At 46.7% G+C, this 21,887-nt stretch overlaps 1 pseudogene; it reads right to left on the bottom strand.

Moving 5' to 3' along the window:
* Positions 1-7,780: 7,780 nt before the first annotated feature.
* Positions 7,781-8,298, bottom strand: LOC125998200 (large proline-rich protein BAG6-like; annotated as a pseudogene).
* Between the last annotated feature and the right edge of the window lie 13,589 nt (positions 8,299-21,887).

Raw genomic sequence — 21,887 nt, 5'->3', positions numbered from 1 at the left:
TTGAGCAACAGCTCGAGCTGGGAGCACAGGCAGCGCTTCGGATGACGGCGGACTTCGCCCAGGACTTCGCCCAGGTTGCAGTGAAGATTGAGATGTGGCGGGCGCCTGCGGTCAGCCGCCAGGTAGCGGAGGCAATTGCCGATGGCAGCGAGTTCCGATTCTGCGCCATATCCTGGACCACAGGAGTCGCCCCCGCTGAAGCCCCAGGGCCTGCCCATAGACCACCGGCGCCCCCGGGGCATGAGCCCGAAGCTGCGGGCCCTGAAGCCCCAGGGCCGGCCGAAAGACCACCGGCGCCCAAGGGGCATGGGCCCGAAGCCGCAGGGCCTGCACTCAGAGGGAGGCAACCATCACCCCGAGGCCCCTGCCCGAAGCCGCCCAGGGGGCCAAGGGGTAAGCGGCCACTGGCTTTTGGGCACACCCGACGCGCTCAGGGGTTCCTCCTGGCCTCTGCTCACAGGTCGCCCGGGCTGCTGGGTGGGGGGACCCTACGGGATGCCGGGATTTGACGCCCTGTGCCCGGCTTTCTCTCTAGATCCCCAGAACAAGTTTCAATGGGAGAAAAAGCCCCTTGGGTCCTTGCCCTTGGGAAGGAATTTCTTAGGAGACTCGCTTTGTCACTTGCAGGCCCTGTTGGCAGGACTCGGGGCCGAGGGCGGGGCCGAGCCAATGGCCCCCCTCCTGCAGCCCTTCCCCACACCCAGGCCCAAGAAGAGCACACAGGCCGCAGTAGTAGGAGACAGCGGTAGGTACCGGTCATGCCTTTGGGGCCACGCCTGGCGCGCTCAGGCTTCCTCCTGGTCTCCGCTCACAGGTCGCCAGGGCTGCTGGGTGGGGGGACCCTACGGGATGCCGGGATTCGACGCCCTATGCCTGGCTTTCTCTCCGGACCCCCAGAACAATTTTGTGTGTGTGTGTGTGTGTGTGTGTGTGTGTGTGTGTTTTGTTTTATTTTGGGGCCATTCTCACATTGGTCTTGACTTTGGAGAGGACCCTAAGGGCCATCGTGGGGATTCGAACCGCGGTCCATGCCAGACAGCCGCCTTCCCGCTTGCACCACCCTTCGGGCCCCCAACCCCAGAACAATTTTAATGGGAGAAAAAAACCCTTGGGTCCTTGCCCTTGGGAAGGAGTTTATTAGAACACTCGCTTGCTTTGCTTGCAGGCCATACTAACGGCCCCCCTGCCCCAGCCCCAGCCCCTAGCCCAGAAGGGGGAGCAGAGGAGCCCGCATCCCATCGGCGCAACCGGGGTAAGTACACGGTCATTCCCTTTGGGCAGCACCTGGCGACGCTCAGGGCTTCCTCCTGGCCTCCACTCGCAGATCGCCCCTGGCCTGCTGCAGAGACCCTAGTGGACGCAGGGATTCGACCACCATGCTTCCGCATGCAAGGCAAATGCCTGCCGCCACGCTATCTCCCCGGTTTCCCCAGAACAATTTTTAATAGGAGAAACAGACCCTGGCGTCTGGGAAGTCGCGATCAGTTTGTGTTGCACGCTCCAGCTGGGTTCAACTCGAGGCACTTTGGATCCCAGAGCGATGCCTGCACTGGGAAGCACCCCCAAGCACTGTCAAGTGTGAGGAATAACCAAAATGAGGGGGCCTGAGAGAGAGAGAGAGAGAGAGAGAGAGAGAGAGAGAGAGACAGAGAGAGAGAGAGAGAGAGAGAGAGAGAGAGAGAGACAACAGCTGGAGGACAATTGCCTTGCAAGCAGACCATCCAGAAGGGACTGCCATAGGAATCCCGCATCCCATAGGGTCCCCCAGCCTGCCAGGGGCGATTTCTGAGGCAAGAGGCAAGAGGAACCTATGAGCCTAACGCTCTTTTTTCTTCTTCCAGGGCGCAGGAAGAAACTTCCGATCTTCTCCATCCTGAAAGTTCTTATTGTATATTATTTTAATTAATTTTAATAAAGATATTTTCAATCCCATATTTGGCTACTGATTTTCTCTTTTTTTTTGGTTTTTGATCTTCACCCATTTGACGCTCAGGGCTTACTCCTGGCTATGCGCTCAGAAATCGCTCCAGGTTTGGGGAGACCATATGGGACACTGGAGGATCGAACCATGGTCTGTCCTATGCTACCGCTTGCAAGGCAGACACCTTATCTCTAGCGCCACTGTCCCGGCCCCATAATTTTCTCTTTTCAACTCAACCTGCTGTATCAGAAACTTACTTCCAAATATTTCATCTGGAACGAATGAACCAGTGCCCCTCACAGACACAGAACAACCCCTCACAGCCAAGTGAGAACCACACAGGTAGGATCCCACAGAGCTGGGGGAGGTGGGAGTGTCTTGAGGGATCCTTTCTGTTGTCCTCTGTGGATGGCAGTATGGGGTGAAGAGTGAACCACACGTGCAGAGGACAGCACTGTGATGGTGGCAAATGATGGAGAAGCGGGCCGCATTGGGGGAGGGCCCGACTTGGCCAAAGCTGGGCTTCAGAGTTGGGTTTTTTGCTTTCTGGGCCACACCCGGTGGCGCTCAGGGGTTCCTCCTGGCTCACTCCTGGAAGACTTGGGGCAACATATGGGATGCTGGGGATTGAACCCAGATCCGTCCCGGGATGGCAGGGTGCAAGGCAAACGCTCAAATGCTGTGCAATCTTTCCAAATCCTGGGTTTCAGAGTTGGACTGTTTGAGGAGAAAACTGGAAATCAGTCTTGGGTGCATGGAACATTGCAAGGTGACACAGGCAGAGAGGACAGTCAGTGGTCAGAAGCAAGTGGGCAGGATGGCAGCAAAGGGACAGAAAGATTCCCAGGTGTTACTTCCCATCTAAGGAAAGCATGCACGAGACGTGGTTTTTCCCCTTCTCTGGTGCAGTGCTTTCCTCTAAAAGAATTATTTGCCAAAAGGCCCGCTTAGTGAAGTCAATCATTTGACCCTTTGCGTGGATCATTGTGGTCCACCAGGGACCCCGACCAGCAGGTAAAGCTGGGGACCACGTCAGTAATTCGCAGTTCTCGAAGAAGAATCCGGCCTGGAATAGAAGAGGGACTGGGAAATAAAGAGACTCGAGACGAAGGGTTCCGATCAGGAGTCCATTTAATAAAGGGAGAAATAGACCTTTTATAGACAATGCAAAACAAAGAGAGTAGGGGCGAGGCACAGTAGGAATTGTTGTAACTTTCCACGGGAACATCTTGATTTTCCCAGGTTAATAAGATTATCATCAGTCAAGAGATTCACATTATCTTTGAGCAACAAAATACAAAATCTAATCTCAGCTTGGGCCTTTTGACCCCTGTCTCTACAAGGACATCTTGGAGCCTAGTGACTCCCTAGCTCTAGGCTATTTCTATTTCTTTGGGTCCAAGGGCAAAGAAGGCCACATGCAGCTTGTAAGCACTTTGGCTAAGACTTTCAGAGACTCCATTTTGATTAGTAAGTGGGCTTTTTATTTATTCCAAACAGTCCCTAACAAATTCCCCCTTTTTTATTAATTCAAAGATGGGTGGAAACCCTGTCTTAGGCTGTCTGGTGGGCCCCCAATGTGAGAACCCCAAAAGTAGTGGCTCAGGGAGCATGCAAGAAGGTTCTTGCATCAGTGCATGTAGGCTTGAGTACCCTACCCCTAAGAGCCTGCACAAAGATAAACAATGGGGTGTGCTCCTGACTACTGGCACCAGGCTAATCCTGTCAAAGGCATTTCCACAGCCGTGTGAGGAAGGATTTCTTATGCTTAGCGAGCCATTCCAGTTCCTCAAAATCCAGTTCTTCAGGGGCGCTCTCTTCACCTTCAGCAGTATCAGCAATGGGTGGCTCATGAGGCTGGAGCTGCTGGTAGTAAATGCCCACAGATTTTTTTGTAGCCTCATCAATCTGTGTTTTTATAAAGCCAGTTAGGCAGTGAAATGCCCATGGACCAAAAGAAATGAGCAGCATAAACCCAATGAATGGGGCCAAGCAGCGTGGATAGAAGAGTGGATAACCAGGGAGATGTGGAAAACCAATTTTTATACCAGCTTTCCTCCCTGTCCAAGGTTTTCTTGGTTTCAGCTAGACTTTCTTCAACCTTTTTTATGCTATCCTTAACAAGGCCTAACTTATCTTTAAAAAGGCAACATTCTTCTTTTAAGGCAACACACATTCCCCCCTCCTTTAAAAAGGCAAGATCAAGGCCTCGGTGATTTTGCAATACCATTTTAGCCAAGGAGCCAACAGTTTGTTGTAGATAATTGAGACCCTTTTTAAGCTCCTCTATATCCTTAACAACAGTGTTTGTTAGAAAGCCTATAGACCCCTCAGTGCGGATGAGGGAATAAATACCTGTACCTGCACCAGCGGCACCAAGGCCAACAAGGACGGCTAGGGTGATGGCTGTTACAGGTTCGCGTTTAGCAAAAGAGAGAATAGGGGAGGTACCAGAGTAAGGCAATAAGTCCGATTCGGGTCGAACAGTGAGTTTGGGCATAAGAATTGCCAAAACACAATAATCACGGTGAGCAAGAAAAACATCAACAATAATATGAGGAGTCAATCTGGTGGAGCAAACAAAAAAGGTGAAATTTGGGGCAATAAGAAAAAGCTTGTTCATGAACATGAAATGTTTGATTTCAGGTTTCTAGCAAGGGAACTGGAGGAATCATGTGGGGTCCAAGAAGACAGAGTCCATACCCCACGACTTGTCCCACTGTCAGTCCATGTCTTTGAGGCTGTGTACCCCAGCGAAGGAGACCAGAGTCATTGGTGTAGAGGGAAGTTCCGAAGGCTGCAATGCCTTCATAGAACGGTGGGACCGGCGAGTAGCAAATCCAGCAGCGTTCGTAGGAGGTTATGGAGAGAGCTTGGGCAGATGCATCAACCATTTGCAGGATGAGGTCGGCCGTGGAAACAGGTCCCGCAGAGATAGTAGGCTGGAACTCAGTAACAGCAGCAGTGGTAACAGAAGGAGCAGGGCGGAGGAGGGGGCAACGCCTTGGGTGGTGCCTGGGGTAAGAAGGGGCCACCACCGGAGGGGTGCAAAAGAGGATTGGGGCCAACAGCTATGGGGTGAGAAAAGGGGATTTCTTTGAGAAGTTTTATGGAAAAGGTAAGGCCCTTGTCATAGCCAGTACAGTAAAGGCGTAGGCCCCAAGTGAGAGTTTTGTCCCAAGAGTATTTTTTGCCGGCTGTGGTAAATTGGATATGCAACGGGTTGCACCATTGTTTGTAGCAGGGATGCAGGGAACGTAATGGCCGCTTGATGGGGGGTCGAAGGCGGTGAACAGTGATAAAATCCCAGGAGGAAGAGGGCTTCCAATAAGTATCCCCAGTTGTTTCACAGCCCCAAGCAGCGCGAAAAAAGCTAGATCTGTCTCCACACCTGTAGGCTAAGGAGCGATCATGTTGATCTCTATGGAAGCCTCCAGGACACACATAAATGAGTTTGTCAAGCAAGGATGCATAGGGGCCGGGCGGTGGCGCTGGAGGTAAGGTGCCTGCCTTACCTGCGCTAGCCTAAGGAGACGGACCGCGGTTCGATCCCCCGGTGTCCCATATGGTCCCCCAAGCCAGGAGCGACTTCTGAGCGCATAGCCAGGAGTAACCCCTGAGCGTTACCGGGTGTGGCCCAAAAACCAAAAAAAAAAAAAAAAAAAAAAAAAAGCAAGGATGAGTGGCTTACAGTGCTGTAGCAGCCGGGAATAGCCTTGGGCTGAACATCTCTGCGAGGAGAAATAAAATCAGGGGTGACCCAGTAGTCGCTAGGCATAGGAAGAGCACACATATCAACAAAAAGATCCAGCCATGGGACTGTGGGAGCTATAATAGAGGTGGCATTGGCTACATCGCCAGTCTCAGTAAGAATAACCCAGGTAAGGTTATAGACCTGGTAAGGGCCAGGAGCTGCAGCAAAAGCAGTGGGGGTGGGAGGGAGGGCTCTATCGTGTGCTACAAAAAATGGGTGGGATCTCATAAGTATAAGTCTTTGAATTTTTGCAAAGGCAGGCTGGGCATTAGAAGTGAGTTTAATAAAAGGCACAGTGTCAAGTAGCGGAATAGAGTTTGCAATGTAGAAACTATTAGTATAGAGATTGAAGGGTTCAAAAACTGTTTCAAATACCCTTTGCACTGCAGCCAGTTCTACAAGCTGAGCAGATTTGTGCTCTGTAGTGAATTTCATGATCTTGCCCTGAATGCTCAAGGCCGCTGTGCCATTAGAGCTACCATCAGTAAACACAAGATTAGCCCCAGGGATGGGCTGTAGTTTTGTAAGCTTGGGAAAGACAACAGGGTGAATTTGCAAAAATTGAAGCAGCTTGTTAGGGGGAAAATGATTACTTGGGGGCCCTTCTTTACAATAAAATATTCCATAAATTTAATTCTTTATATAAAAAATAGGAATTTACTTAGTCTTCTGGCCCGGGTTTACAGGCAGAAGACATTAGCAATTTACATCACACAAATTATTTTTGAATACCACGGGAATGTTATCTGACCTCTGTGAGACATCAGCATAAAAAATTTTATAATTAACAATTGCCAATTTTTCAAAAAAAACTTTTAAAGTGAACCTAAATGATTTTTTAAACTTCTTAATTATTATCTAAAAGCTAGATGCTATTGTTTAGCCACAAATTCATATTTTATAGGCCTTAACTTACACATAGCAGGAAAGCTGGGTGATTGCAAAGTCCAGAAATTCTCCAGGGAAAAGTTATCCCCGATGGCCATTGAGAAATCTGGGGTTTACCATCCCCTACACTTTCTGCCATGCTGTCAGGACAAAGCTAGCTTAACACATGATTTTTAGCAGGATGTCACAGTCTGTTAGATGACCAGACTGAGCCAGGTTAAAAAAAATTAATTGAAATTTCAAAAATGGATAAGGCTTTAAAAATTGTATCATGAAATGTAGAAGTAACAAACAGACAAAACAAAGCAACACTAAACACAACATTGTGGCCACTTTCATTTATCACAACACACACATGAACAGACAAAAGGATTGCATTAAAACACATTAGAAAAATTGACGGGGGCCGGAGAGATAGCATGGAGGTAAGGCGTTTACCTTTCATGCAGGAGGTCATCGGTTCGAATCCCGGCATCCCATATGGTCCCCCGTGCCTGCCAGGATCAATTTCTGAGCCTGGAGCCAGGAATAACCCCTGAGCACTGCCGGGTGTGACCCAAAAACCACAAAAAAAAAATTGACAAGCGCTTTTAAATATTTAGCCAGCATGTTTGTAAGAAAAAAATTTTTGTAGAAAAAACTTAGTTTTTTGAAGTACTTAATGTAGCTGGAGTGGAACTTTGCTGAAAATAAATTTTAAGGTTTAGATTTAACACAAAACAGTTTTAAAACAATCCTAGTTTGAAGTTTAAAACATGAAGTAAAATGTAAGCAGTTAAAAAAATTTTTTGTTAAGTAAAATGGTTAATGAGCACTGTAGAAGGAGTCTCCACTCTGAAGTATGATATCATTTGCTGTAAATGAACAGGTTTTTTTTTAATTAGTTTAGCAGGAAAACAGAAAGGCAGCTGCAATAATGTGTTAAAATTTTTAACAAAAAACTGTTTCTACTTTGAAGACTTTAAATGAATAATTTGTAAAAATAATATACCAAATTAACAAGATGTTTAGACATTATAAAATATAGTTAAAGACATTTGATGCATTTTTACACCTAGAACTTAAGACCAAAATTATATTTGATACTAGTTAATTTGCTTTTAAAATTTAGTTACTTTTATAATATTACTCATAAAATTAAATATATATATTTTTTCATCAATACTAGATTTCTTTACTATGACACAAATGTACAGATTTGTATAATGTGCTGACCTTCATGTGCTGATCATCACCAGTCGTACATGAGGCTCACTCTGAATCTGGGCCAGTTCAATGTTGATGTGAACATCCATCCACAGCAGAGCAGTCACTAGGGAGTCGAAGGTTCCAACCATGACATAGATGTTGGCATTCTGGTCATGAGCAGAGGCCCCAGGCCCCCGAGTACCAGGTAGGGGTTCCCCACCATGAGTAGCTGAGGCAGACCCTGTCCCAGACGATGCTCCAGAAGGGAGCTGAGTGAGAAGGAGCCCATTCCACCAAGTGAATAACATTTCCCCCCAACACTGTATTCCTGGAGCTTCTTATCAACCTGAAGAACTCAACCTGGTAGATGACCCGTTGTGTTTTCAGAGGGAATGCTGACAGAGGCAGCAATGTGCTCCTTAGATTCTTTGGCATTCATCTGAGCACCCACAATAAAGGTGCAGGTCTGGGAGTCCAGGGTTTTCACCAAGTCTTGCAGACTGCCAGGCTCTTCCGTGATGGTGCTGGTACTATCACTAGGTTCCATGACCAAGATCTCTCTCACTTTCGGCCTCCCCCAATCTGCCATTGATGGCCACTTCTGTTTCCCCATTAGTATCTGGGGAATCTCGAGGCTGTCCTTCCCCCGAAGTTTACTTTTGTGGTGCGGGCACGATGAGAAAGTTCGTGGCCCCCAACACTTAAGTTGCTGGGGTGGGTGAGACCAGGCCGGGAGGGAAGCTGAGCTGCCAACCTAGCCTGGGCGGGAGGGGTGATGAGTACTTTTTTCATTTTAAACAGATATTTAAACATTGGCAATGACCGGAATGTTGAAATCAAACTCAGAGCTCATTCATGCTGACCCCGTGCTTTACCACTAGCTACGTGCTTTAAATCTACCATCCACATACTTGAATTATTTTTATTTAATGTGTAAAATTTTTCAGGGTGGGGATGATAACATAAGGCCAGGATTCCACTTCTCACATAACCTATTGCCCCAAGTGATGTTGATGTAAACTTGGAGGTTCCCAACACCAATAGTCCCAAATATGGGATCATTTGGGTCTATTGATCATATATGATTTAGAGTGACTTCTGAACCCCATGAGTTTCATGTTTGAGAGTCCCCTCCCCCCCACAAGTGTTAAACTTCAATATTAACCAGTCTCCAATAGCCACAAACCTTTTGATAATCAGGAAATTAATAAGAAAATATGCTATAATCAACTCAATATTCTTGTCATTGAAATTTGCAAGTTTTTTTGAGGGGTGAAGGATGGGCCATACCTGGTAAAGCTCAGGGGTTATTCTTGAATTTTGCACTCAAGGATAATTTCTGCTTTCAGGGATCATATATAGTACTGGAGATCAAACTGAACAGAAGTCAAGTGATTTAACTCCTGTATTATCCTTCTACTCATTATATTTGGAAGTTTAGATCAAATTCATTTTTATAATACAAAGTAAATGAAATCTAGCTGATTAAAAACTATTTGTGTGATTACTTAAAAATTATCAGAACTGTCATGTCATCAAAAATAGACAAAATAGGGGCCAGGCGGTGGCGCTAAAGGTAAGGTGCCTGCCTTGCCTGCGCTAGCCTTGGACGGATGGCGGTTCGATCCCCCAGTGTCCCATATGGTCCCCCAAACCAGGAGCAACTTCTGAGCACATAGCCAGGAGTAACCCCTGAGCATTACCGGGTGTGGCCCAAAAACCAAAAAAAAAAAAAAAATAGACAAAATAGGGTCTGGAGAGATAGCACAGAGTCGTTTGCTTTGCAAACAGCCGATCCAGGACCAAAGGTGGTTGGTTTGAATCCCGGTGTCCCATATGGTCCCCCGTGCCTGCCAGGAGCTATTTCTGAGCAGACACCCAGGAGTAACCCCTGAGCACTGTGGGGTGTGGCCCAAAAAACAAAAAAAATAGTCAAAATACATAATCCTGCTAATGAAAGCTACCCAAGATAATATATGAAGCCAATACAATCCTTATCAAAGTTTCAGTATCATTTTTCACATAAATAGAAAAGACAATTCTAAAATTCAAATAAAATCACAGTATATCCTATATATTTCAAAGTATCAGTAGCAAGAAAACGAAGTGGAAGGTATAACCTTTCTAAATTTTCAACTACCATTATATACTTGAATATAAACCCTAAACTTCGATGGACCCCGGTTCAAATCTCAGCATCCCACAAGCCTTCCAGGAGTGACTACTGAACAAGAATTTTTGAGTGTGACCCTCCCCCAAAAAAATACATATTACATGGTGATATCTGCTGGAAATGGTAAAATGTCATTTGTGAATTTTTTTTTTGGTTTGTGGGTCACACCCAGAAGCACTCAGGGGTTACTCCTGGCTCTGTGCTCAGAATTTGCTCCTGGCAGGCTCGGGGGACCATATGGGATGCTAGGAATCGAACCCAGGTCCATCCTATGACAACTGCATGAAAGGCAAATGCCCTACTGCTGTGCTATCTCTCTGGCCCCCTCATTTGTGATTTTAATAAAGTATGCATTTGCTTTAGGAAAGCTCTCAATGTGAGGGATGTGAGGTGAGGATGGGGAAAGCTAGGGAGTTTGGGATTAGATTTCTTGACATTTGCTGCAAATGCTCTAAATACAGCTGCAGGCAGATGGATGAAATTCCTAATGGTAAACAGTGATAAGGACTCAGAAGAATCCAAGTTGTCCACAGGATAAGAAAGATACGATGACTTATTTCCATGGGATTTACTTGCTATAAAATGTATGACCTTGGCTTCCTAAAGATATTATCTATGGGGGCCAAAGATATAGCATCGAGGTAAGGCATTTGCTTTGCATCCAGAAGGATGGTGGTTCGAATCGCGGCATCCCATATGGTCCCCCGTGCCTTCCAGAGGCAATTTTTGAGCTTAGAGCCAGGAGTGGTCCCTGAGCCCTGCCGGGTATGACCCCCTCCCCCCCAAAAAAGGATACTATCTGTGGTCTTTTTACCATGAGTGGATTGATCGATGTAAGGAACAAGGTGGATGATGCAGTCCCAGGTGGTGACCTGCTCAGAGAAAAAAGCAGTTGAGTCAAGGAGCAAGTCTTAAAATTGACCTATGAGGGGCCGTAGTGGTGGCACAAGTAGTAGGGCATCTGCCTTCCATGCACTAGCCTAGGACGAACCACAGCTTGATCCCTGGCATCTCATATGGCCCCCCAAGCCAGGAGCGTTTTCTGAGCCCATAGCCAGGAGTAACTCTTGAACATCACTGGGTTTGGCCCAAAACAATAAATAAATAAATAAATAAATAAATAGATAGATAGATAGATGATAGATAGATAGATAGATAGATAAAATTCACCCACGCAAATATATGTGGCATTTCAGACAGAAATGAATCACAGGATGGTTATTTCTATAGAGTAGGCAAAGTTGGCATTCTGCTCCCCAGAAGGGAGGAGCAGAGAGATCCTCATGTGCTTCTGTGTGCTTAGGACTTGGTGCTTTACACACCATTTTCCACTCTTCATTCCACTGTTCATTCTTGCCCAAAGAAAAGGAGCTTGAGAGTCCAGAGACCTTGCAGGTGGGATAGCTTAAGAAAGGCTGACCCCTCGATGTCACTGACAAATGGATCATCTAAGTCAGGCTAAAAAGCAAAGTCTAAATAAGGGGAAGGTGTGCAGGAAAACCGGCCCTGGCAGATGTTTTTGAGACTAACTCTGACATTTACTAGGATGAGGTCTTAGAGTGTAGAAACCAATGGGCAAAGATGGCAAGCCTCTGGCTGTGAGAAAATGATCTTTTCCAGAATTCAAATGAGCCTTGGGCAATATTTTCTCCTCTGCTGTGGAAGCCTTCCTAGAATTTCTTTTTGTTTGTTTTGCTTTGTTTGGGGGCCACACTCGGCGGTGCTCAGGAGTCATTCTTGACTCTGCACTCAGAAATCAATCCTGGCAGGCTCGGGTTACCATATGTGATGCCGGGTATCGAACCTGGATCCATTCCAGGTTGGCTGCGTGCAAGGCAAACGCACTACTGCTGTGCTATCTCTCTGACCTCGGAACTTTTTATATATACACCAAATAATAACAATACATATAAAAATAAAAGGATCAAGGAGATAGCTCAAAGGGTTGTAGTGAAACAGGAACGGCAGCGCAGCAGTCAGGGCTTTTGCCTTGCACACAGCTGATCCCGATTTGGTCTCTGGCATCCCTCCTGGTTTCCCAAAGCCTGCCGAGAGTGATTTCTAGATACAGAGCGAAGAATGAACCCTGAGTACTTCCAGGCATGGCCCCAAAACAAAACTAACAAAACAAATCAAAAGACTATAGTGTGTGTGTGTGTTTGTAGAACATTCTCTGCTGAGATTTTGATCTGGCATAGCATGGTCCCTTGAGCTCTGTGCCAGAGCATGTCTGGGTTTCCTCCAGAAACAAACTAAAATAATAATATTTGGGGGGTTTTTTGGTCACACCCAGCAGTGCTCAGGGGTTACTCCGGGCTCTATGCTCAGAAATCACTCCTGGTTAGGGCCGGGCGGTGGCGCTAGAGGTAAGGTGCCTGCCTTGCTTGTGCTAGCCTTGGATAGACTGCGGTTGGATTCCCTGCTGTCCCATATGGTCCCCCAAGCCAGGAGCGACTTCTGAGCGCATAGTCAGGAGTAACCCCTGAGCGTCACTGGGTGTGGCCCAAAAACCAAAAGAAAAAAAAAGAAATCACTCCTGGCAGGCTCGGGGAACTATATGGGATGCCAGGATTCGAACCATCAACCTTCTGCATGCAAGGCAAACACCTTACCTCCAGGCTATCTCTCCAGCTCCATAAAATAATCATTAGTTTTTGTATAAAGAAACTGTAGGGGGCTGAGAGATAGCATGTCTTGAGTTCAGAAGGATGGTGGTTCTAATCCCAGCATACCATATGGTTCCCCCGAGACTGCCAGGAGCGATATCTGAGCATGGAGCCAGGAGTAAACCCTGAGCATTGTCGGGTGTGAACCAAAATCAAAACAAAAAGACAAGAAACTGTAGTAGCCAAAAGAAGGAAAAGAGAACCAGAGGGATAGTACAACTGGGAGGGCATTGCCTGGCATTACGTGTGGTCACCTGAGACCCACCAAGAGTGATCCCAAGAGTGATCCTTTTTTTTTTTCTTTTTGGGTCACACCTGACAATGTTCAGGGATTACTCCTGGCCTTACACTCAGAAATTGCTCCTAGCAGGCTCAGGGGAGTATATGAGATGTCGGGATTTGAACCACCATCCTCTGCATGCAAGGCAAATTCCTTACCTCTGTGCTATCTCTCCGGCCCCAGGAGTGATCCGTAAATGCAGTCAAGAGCAAGCCCTGAGCACTACTGGATGTGGCAGAGGGAAAGGAAGGAAGGGGAGGGAAGAAAACTCCCTGCAACATCCAATTGTAATTGGAGTATCTTTAAAGCAGAGGGACTTGGAAATCTATAGTGCATACTGTGTGTATTATTAGCATAGAACTCTATATTTCTTCCCTTTTTCCATGAAACAATCCTAGCAGAAGAGAAACTCCAGGACAGTGAACACAATTAGCACTTAGATGCTGGCCTCTAGATATCATTCTTTTGGAAAAAGAGCCAAATACATTATAGAAGACATCGATTAAAGGGCTAAAGCAAGGAAATTACAAGATGAGTCCAGAATGTATCGTTACATATAAAAGTAAAAAATATACTTTTACATATACTAAAAAGTAAGGAAGAACAAAAAAAAGGAATGGGAACTTTTCCAAAACAAGAAGCAAAACAAGGGCCGAAGAGGTGACGCTAGAGGTAAAGCCTTCCAAGTGCTAACCTAAGATGAACCGAGATTTGATCCCCCAGAGTCCCATATGGTCCCCCAAGCCAGGAGTGATTTTTGAGCACATAGCCAGGAGTATCTCCTGAGCATTAATGGGTGTGCCCCCCAAAAAGAAGCAAAACAAATGAAAAAATATGGGTACAACAGAGAGGGTGTTTACTTTGCATGCAGCAGATCCAGGTTCAATCCCCAGCAATCCATATTATCCTCTTGCCCTGCCAGCATTAATTCGAGTGTGAAGCAGGCAAACATACAAACAAATCTAAAGGAGCTTGCAATAACCCAATCTAAAACAATTTAAGCTCTAAGATAAATGTGATCAGAGCCACAGAGACAGCTCAAAGGGCTGGAGAGCATGCCTTGCATGCTCAGAGCTCCATGTTCCATTCATGAGGTTTCCTAGACATTGCTAGGTATTTCTGGGAAGACATCCCAAAATAAATGACTAAGTCAGATTTTTATAAATTGATGCATTCGTGGGGTATTCTGGTAATAGGCATTCTGTATTATGACACCTAGATTAAAATAAGTATAATTAATCTATGGATTTAAAGAAATGGAAGGATTCTTTTGTGTGCTTGTTTGTTCTGGGGACACATCAGGCACTACTCCTGGCTAGGCACTCTGAAATCACTCCTGCTAGGCTCGGAGACCATATGGGCTGCCAGGGATCAAACCTAGGTCAGTTGCATGCAAGGCAAATGCTGTGCTATCGTTCTGGATTCAGAAAAGAATTCTTTTTTTTTTTTTTTGGTTTTTGGGCCACACCCAGCATTGCTCAGGGGTTACTCCTGGCTGTCTGCTCAGAGATAGCTCCTGGCAGGCACGGGGGACCATATGGGACACCGGGATTTGAACCAACCACCTTTGGTCTTGGATCGGCTGCTTGCAAGGCAAACGCCGCTGTGCTATCTCTCCAGGCCCCAGAAAAGAATTCTTACAGAATACTTCCAGTTGGTGCATGTAGGAAGTAAGGAAGACATTTTCTGTTACTTTCCAAGTCTAAATTTGATTAAAATAAAGTTGTTTTATTAAAGTGGAAAACTGGGGGATGAGTGGCATGCAGATTCTAAAGAAGGAGTACATCCAAAGCATGCAGAAGCCTCAAATTCTATCCCTGCACCATATGGTCCCTCAGAACCCCTGGGAGTAGCTTCCAAGTACTACTGTGTGAGGGACCCCCAAAAATTACTTTTCAAGTAGGAGATTTAGAAGTTAAGAATGTAGCTCATGGGGCTGGCGAGATAGCATGGAGGTAAGGCGTTTGCCTTCCATGCAGAAAGACAGTGGTTCGAATCCCGGCATCCCATATGGTCCCCCATGCTTGCCAGAAGCAATTTCTGAGCATAGAGCCAGGAGGAACCCCTGAGCGTGCCAAGTGTGACCCAAAAACCACACACAAAAAAAGACTGTAGCTCAGCTGTTGAGTACATATTTTACATATATGAGGCCCTGGCTTCAATTCTCCACAACCAAAAACACATTTTTGAATAATAAAAATAAAAGTAGGGGGCGGGCGGTGGCGCTGGAGGTAAAGGTGCCTGCCTTGCCTGCGCTAGCCTAGGACGGACTGCGGTTCGATCCCCCGGCGTCCCATATGGTCCCCCAAGTAGCCAGGAGCAACTTCTGAGCGCATAGCCAGGAGTAACCCCTGAGCGTCACAGGGTGTGGCCCAAAAACCAAAAAAAAAAAGAAAAAAATAAATAAAAGTAGTATGCAACCTTCCGTGGGGGACCCCCTTCCCACGGGGGTGTGGAAATGAAGATCACTAGTAATTCGTGGGTTTGCCCGAGCAGAACCAATCTGTGAAGAAAAACTTGAGAAGTTAGTAAGAAAAGTCCTCAAGACAACACATGCTGTTCAAAATGGGTTTATTGCCAGGGGAGATCAGCTTTTAAAGACAGAATACGTCATAGAGGTGTTACAGTTTTTCCACCCATTACAATTGCAAGCACTCATTAGCATAAGCTGGGGGCAGGTAATAGGGAGGGGTAAAAAGTTAGACCTGAGCACATGTTTATACTAAAAGAGTTTATACTGAAAGCACAAGATCCAAACAGAGTCTTATAAATTTTACTCAGCAAGCATAAATAAAACGTCAGCTGTAATCATAATAATATTTTGCTAACACAAAGGCAAGTTGCTCTATATTTTTCTTTCTGGCTGGATGTATTGGGCTGCTTTGAATTACTTTAGTATTTGTCTATTTCCTTTGTTCTCAGGGCATGGGCACCTCTGGTCACATGGTGACAAGGTCAGGGATTTCTTTTTTTTTTTTCGGTTTTTGGGCCACACCCGGCGGTGCTCAGGGGTTACTCCTGGCTGTCTGCTCAGAAATAGCTCCTGGCAGGCACAGGAGACCATATGGGACACCGGGATTCGAACCAACCACCTTTGGTCCTATATCAGCTGCTTGCAAGGCAAACGTCGCTGTGCTATCTCTCCAGGCCCAAGGTCAGGGATTTCTGAGGTGTCCTTTGTTCTAGGTTCCATCAGCTAGGCTCCCCACAGTTCCCCCTTTTCTGTAATAATAAAAGAAGAAGAGCAAAATGGGTGGAGTGCCTGTCTTAGGTTACTTTGGTGGGCTTCCAGTTCTGGACATGGCAACAAGAGACCAAATTAAAAGTTTTTGCGCGCAAAATATTAGGAATGCCATGTTTGCACCCAGACACTGGCACCAAGCTATCCCCGTCATGAGCATCAACACAGCCAGGAGCAGAGCGAGCAAGGGCGTTTAGCCAGATACTCAAAACTCCTTACAGCTCAGAGGTTGAAGCATAGGTTTTTCCATAGCTTCATGTCCTTCGGGGAGCATTTAAGAGAGCCACTGATATTGGACCTACACTGAACATTAGGGCAATCTCATTAACCTGATTCTTAACAAAACTTGTGAGGTGATGGAATGTCTAGGGGCCAAAGGAAAAAGTAGCAAAAAGCCAATGAAAGGACCAAATTAGGCAGCAGCTTGGACAGCCAGAATGAGGTAGAGGACCAATTTTTATATCAGGACTCATCTTAATCCCTCTGTCTATTTCTATCCTCTAGAATATCTTCCACAAGTTTAATGCTATCTTTAACTAAGCCAAGTTTATTTTAAAAAAGCAACATTCTACTATAAGGATGACACAAATTTCCCCCTCCCTCAAAAAAAATGTCAAATTTAAACCACGGCGGTTTTTCTGCTCTATCTGTGCTAGGGATTCAACAGTAGTGTAAACTTCTTTTAAGTTTGTAAACATTTCTAACAACAGTTATAAGGCATTAACAGATTCTAGAGTATGAACCAATGAATAAATTTGTGTGCTCACACCAATAACACCCAGGCCTTCCAATAAGGCTAGGGTGAAGGCAGTGTCTGATTTTCTACTGCAGCGGGAGAGAGACACAAGGTTATATCTAAGAGGTAATAAGGCAATTTTTGGTCCAACAGTCAATTTAGGCATTAAAACAACCAAAACACAGTAGTTCTAGGACTAAAGAAACAAATGTGAAACAATGGGGGAGATAAACCAGTGATAACAGGCAAAAAAACATTAAATTGGGGGCAATCATGAACTGAAGGAGGAATCAACGACAAGAATTTGATTACAATTTTCAATAAGGGGAATAGGGGGAAGCATATTGGGTACCAAAAGGCAAAGTTCAAGTCCCATCACCTGTTCCAAGGTGATGCCAAAGTGAGGCTGGGGGCTGCAGCGCAGAGCGAAGGGGTCGGAGACAGGCAGGGGGTCGCCAAAGCAGAAGGGCGGTTGAGATGAATAGCAGATCCAGCACTGTTGGTAGGCGGGGTCGGTGATGGTGGAGGCGTTGACCATCTGCAGGATGAGGTTCGAGGTGGAAACTGGACCAACAGGTTTGATGGTTAATCTAGGCATTAACAAAGCTAATAGTAAGCAAGAAACATTTTAGTAACAATATGGGGAGAAAATCCAGTGGAGCAAACAAATTAATAAAGATGGAGTTGTTAACCACAATGGTTTGATTGCAAATGTCTGATGGTTGGACAGGGGGGCGCATATATGGTCTGAGTAAGCAAAGTCCCACGCCCGTGACCTGTTTCAAAGTTAAACCTTGGTGCGAAGGGGGTGGTTGGTGGCAGTGGTGGGCATCAAGGGCAGCCAGGCAGAGTACCAAATTCAGCATTGTCAAAGGTGGAGTCAGTCAGAAACAGGTTTGCAGGAATGGCGGGCTAGCAGGAGGGGTGACAGGCTCTTTTGAAGTGGATGAAGACAGGATTGCAGGAGGCTGCAGGAGGTCTATAAGAAAACAGCTTGGCAGGATTTGTAGATTTGTTGTAAAAACGAGCAGCATCCCAAAATGAGGGCAACCATGCTATGTCTGTCCCTCTGCCTCATTTCACTCAGCATAATACTCTCCATATCATCCATATATAAGCACATTTCATTAGTTCATTTTTCCGAACATCTGTGTAGTACCCATTCTGTAGATGAAGCGCAGTTTCTTTGTCCAACATCTGTTCTCAGGTAATTGGGTTGTTTCCAGATTCGGGCTATTGTGAATAGTGCTGCAATGAACATAGGAATGCAGAGGACTTTTTTGCATTGTGGTTTTCAGCCCCTAGAATAAAGTAAGAGTGTTTGTATCTGTGTATATATCTGTGTGTGAGCATACGTGTGTGTGTGAGAGAGAGAGTGAGAGAGAGAGAGAAAATGTCTGCCATAGAGACAGGCAGGACAGTGGTAGTGGGGGAGGGCAGGAGGGAAACTGGGGACATTGGCAGAGGGAAATGTGCACTGGTGAAGGGTGTTCGATGTTGTATGACTGAAACTCAATCATGAACAACTTTGTAACTGTGTATCTTACGGTGATTCAATTTAACTTTTTTATTTATTTATGGGCCAAACCTTGCGGTGCTCAGGGCTTATTCTTGGCTCTGTGCTCAGAAATCACTCCTGGCAAGCTTGGGGGACCATGTGGGGTATCGGGAATTGAACCTGGATCCGTCCCAGGTCAACTGTATGCAAGGCAAAAGCCTTACCACTGAGCTATCACTCAGGCCCCTCAATTAAACATGTTATTTAAAACTAATGAGTAATCATTAGGCTGGAGGGATAGTACAGTGGCAGGGCATTTGCCTACCATGGCGAACCCCAATTTGATCCCCAGCCATCCCTATGCAATCCCTTGAGCCCTACCAGGAGTAATGCCTAAGCACAGAGTCAGGAGTAAACCCTGAGCACCACACCCCCCCTCAAAAGCAATAATCCTCCCAATCTATGTGTTCCAGTAGAGCTTCAGCATCACCCCTGAACTCTGATATCTGAGAAAACAGCACTGCTTCCTCACAGGATGCCTGGCCTGCGATTCGGTTGTCTGTTGTTAAAGACTAAAAGTGGACATAACCTATTTCACCATCAGCATGACATCAGATAAATGTTTGCCTTGTGTAAACTAAGAGAAATATTCCCAATGCATTAAAATAAGGCAAGTATTCATTTGCCTAACATTCATTTCTCTCCATGTAATATTTCTTTTGCTATGCTAATTATAATATTTTTTTAGCTTTTTGGGCCACACCCCTCAGGGGTTCTCCTGGCTATGGACTCAGAAATCGTTCCTGGCTTGGGGGAACATATGGGGCGCCAGGGGATCGAACTGCGGTCCGTCCTAGGTTAGTCTCATGCAAGGCAAATGACCTACTGCTTGCGCCACCAATCCAGCCCTATAATTCTTTTTTTTTATTAACTCCTATGGTTTATTATAGGTCTAAAAGGTCCAATCAAATATATTTAAGAAACACCTTAATAGAAACATCATGAATTCTTTTGTTTGTATTATGAAAACATAATAGTAGGGAGCATATAGACCTGTTGTTAAGAAAAATTGTTTGTAGTGATATCTAGGAATGACATGCCAAAATTATGTACTAGGAAATAGAGCCAGAGAGATAGCATGGAGGTAAGGCGTTTACCCTTCATGCAGAAGGTCAGTGGTTCAAATCCCGGGATCCCCTCTTCTGCGAAGAGGCCAAGACAACAAGCAGCTTGGACAGCAGCGCTGTGCAGGGCCGCTCCCCTGGAGGGCGAGCTTGTGCCCCTCCATGAAGTCAGGGGAGAGCTGTGCCTAGAGGGCAGCACTGTGGGAAGAGAAGATGTCTCTGTAACATGGCAGAGGGGAGGAGCACAGTGCTTAGCAGGGCGGGTCTCCTGCCTGCGTCCCCCAAGCTGATGCTCACCCTCCATGGGACCTGCACACCTGGAAGTCCCTGGGGCGGTCCCATGACACACAAACCATTCAAGTGACCAGCATACCCGTCATGTGACCCCAAAACACGGAAGTCCCCGGGGCGGTCACGTGACCCGCAAACCCAAGTTCTCAAGGCAGTCACAACTCGCAAGTCCATCACATGACCCAAAGACCCGTCATGTGACCCCAAAACACGGAAGTCCCCGGGGCTGTCACGTGACCCACAAACCCGTCACGTGGCTGTTTAACCTGTCATCTGAACTCAAAACCCGGAAGTCCCTGAGTCCCTGAGGCAGTCACTTGACACGCCAAGCCATCACGTGACCTACAAACCTGTCCTGTGACCCACAACCTCGGATGTTTCACGGACGATCACATGACCCACAAACATGTCATGTGACCCGCAAACCAGAATGTCCCTGGGTTGGTCACGTGCCGTGCAAACCTGACAAATCACTTGTGAACCTCTCATGTGACCTGCAAACCCGGATGTCTCCAGGGCGGTCACATGACCCGCAAATCCAAGTTCTCAAGGCAGTTACATGACTCGCAAGACCATCACGAGACCCAAAGACCCGTCATGTAACCCAAAACCGGAAAGTTTCTGGAGTGGTCATGTGACCCGAAAACCCACCAAATGACTTGCGAACTGCTCATGTGACCCACAAACCAGGATGTCCCTGGAGCAGTCACATGACCCTAAAACCGGAAAGTCCCTGGAGCAGTCACGTGACCCAAGAACCCATCAAGTGACTCCCCAAACCCGAAAGTCCACCACGGTAGTCACATGACCCTCAAACTCGTCACGTGACTCAGCAGCCTGTCATGTGACCGCAAATCCTGAAGTTCCTGGGTAGTCACGTGACATGCAGACCTCTCATGTGACCCCAAAACCAGGAGCTTCCCTGGGTGGTCACGTACTCGCAAACCCGTCACATAACCCGAGAACCAGAAAGTCCCCGGAGCAGTCCCGTGGCACGCATACCTGTCATGTGAACCCCAAACCCGAAGTCCCTGTGGCAGTCACGTGACTGAGGAACCCGTCATGTGACTCATCATGCGAACCCTCAAACCCAAAAGTCCACCACGATAGTGGCCCGCAAACCCGCCACATGACTCGCCAACCTGTCACGTGACTGTAAACCTGAAGGTCCTGGGTAGACGCATGACCTGCTGACCCGTCACGTGACTCCGAAAACTGGAAGTTTCCAGGGCAGTCACATGACTCGCAGACCCATCATGTGACCGCAAACCCGAAGTCCCTGTGGCAGTCACGTGACCGAGGAACCTGTCATGTGACTCGCCAACCCGTCATGTGTACTCCAAACCCGAAAGTTTACCACGGTGTCACATGACCTGCAAACCACGTGACCGTAAACTTGAAAGTTTCCGGATGGTCACGTGATCTGCAGACTCATCACATGACCGGAAAACCAGAAAGTGAACCACAAACCCAAAGTTTCTGGGGCGGTCATGTGACCCAGGAACCTGTCATGTGACCTGAAAAACCGGGAAGTGATCATCACGTGACCCACAAACCCATCACATGACCCACACCTGAAGTCCCTTGGGCGGTCGGGTGACCCAGCAAATCTGTCTCGTGACCCGAAAAACAGGAAGTCCCTGGGGCTAGTCACCGTGACCCGAAACACTGTCACGTGATTCGCCCGACCTCTACCTGATGGCAAACTGAAATTCTCCCATTTCGCGTCACGTGACCTTTGCCAATCCTGTCATGTGCCCCAAACCGGAGTTCTGTGGCAGTCACGTGACATGAATCAGTGTGATCCGAAACATGGGAAAGTCCCCGGATAGGTGCGTCATGTGACACGCAAATCTATCATGTGACCCGAACTACTGGAAAGGCCCTGGAGCGGTTCACGTGACACGCAAACCCGTCTTGTGAACTGCAAACCGGAAGTTCCCTGGAGCGGTACATGACCACCAACCTAGTCACTTGTCTCACCAACCCGTCATTGACCCCAGCCTGGAGTCCTGTTAGATTGTTCTCTCTGTTTTTTTTTTTTTCTTATTATAATCCTTTTTCATCTGTGCTAATACCTTTTCTATTCTCTGTTTTACGGACGGGAAGACCATTCTTTTGGCACTG

This window comes from Suncus etruscus, chromosome 20 (assembly GCF_024139225.1).
Source record: "Suncus etruscus isolate mSunEtr1 chromosome 20, mSunEtr1.pri.cur, whole genome shotgun sequence".
NCBI lineage: Eukaryota > Metazoa > Chordata > Mammalia > Eulipotyphla > Soricidae > Suncus > Suncus etruscus.
Note: the sequence above shows the minus strand (reverse complement) of the source record. Positions and strands in the feature narration are given on the sequence as shown.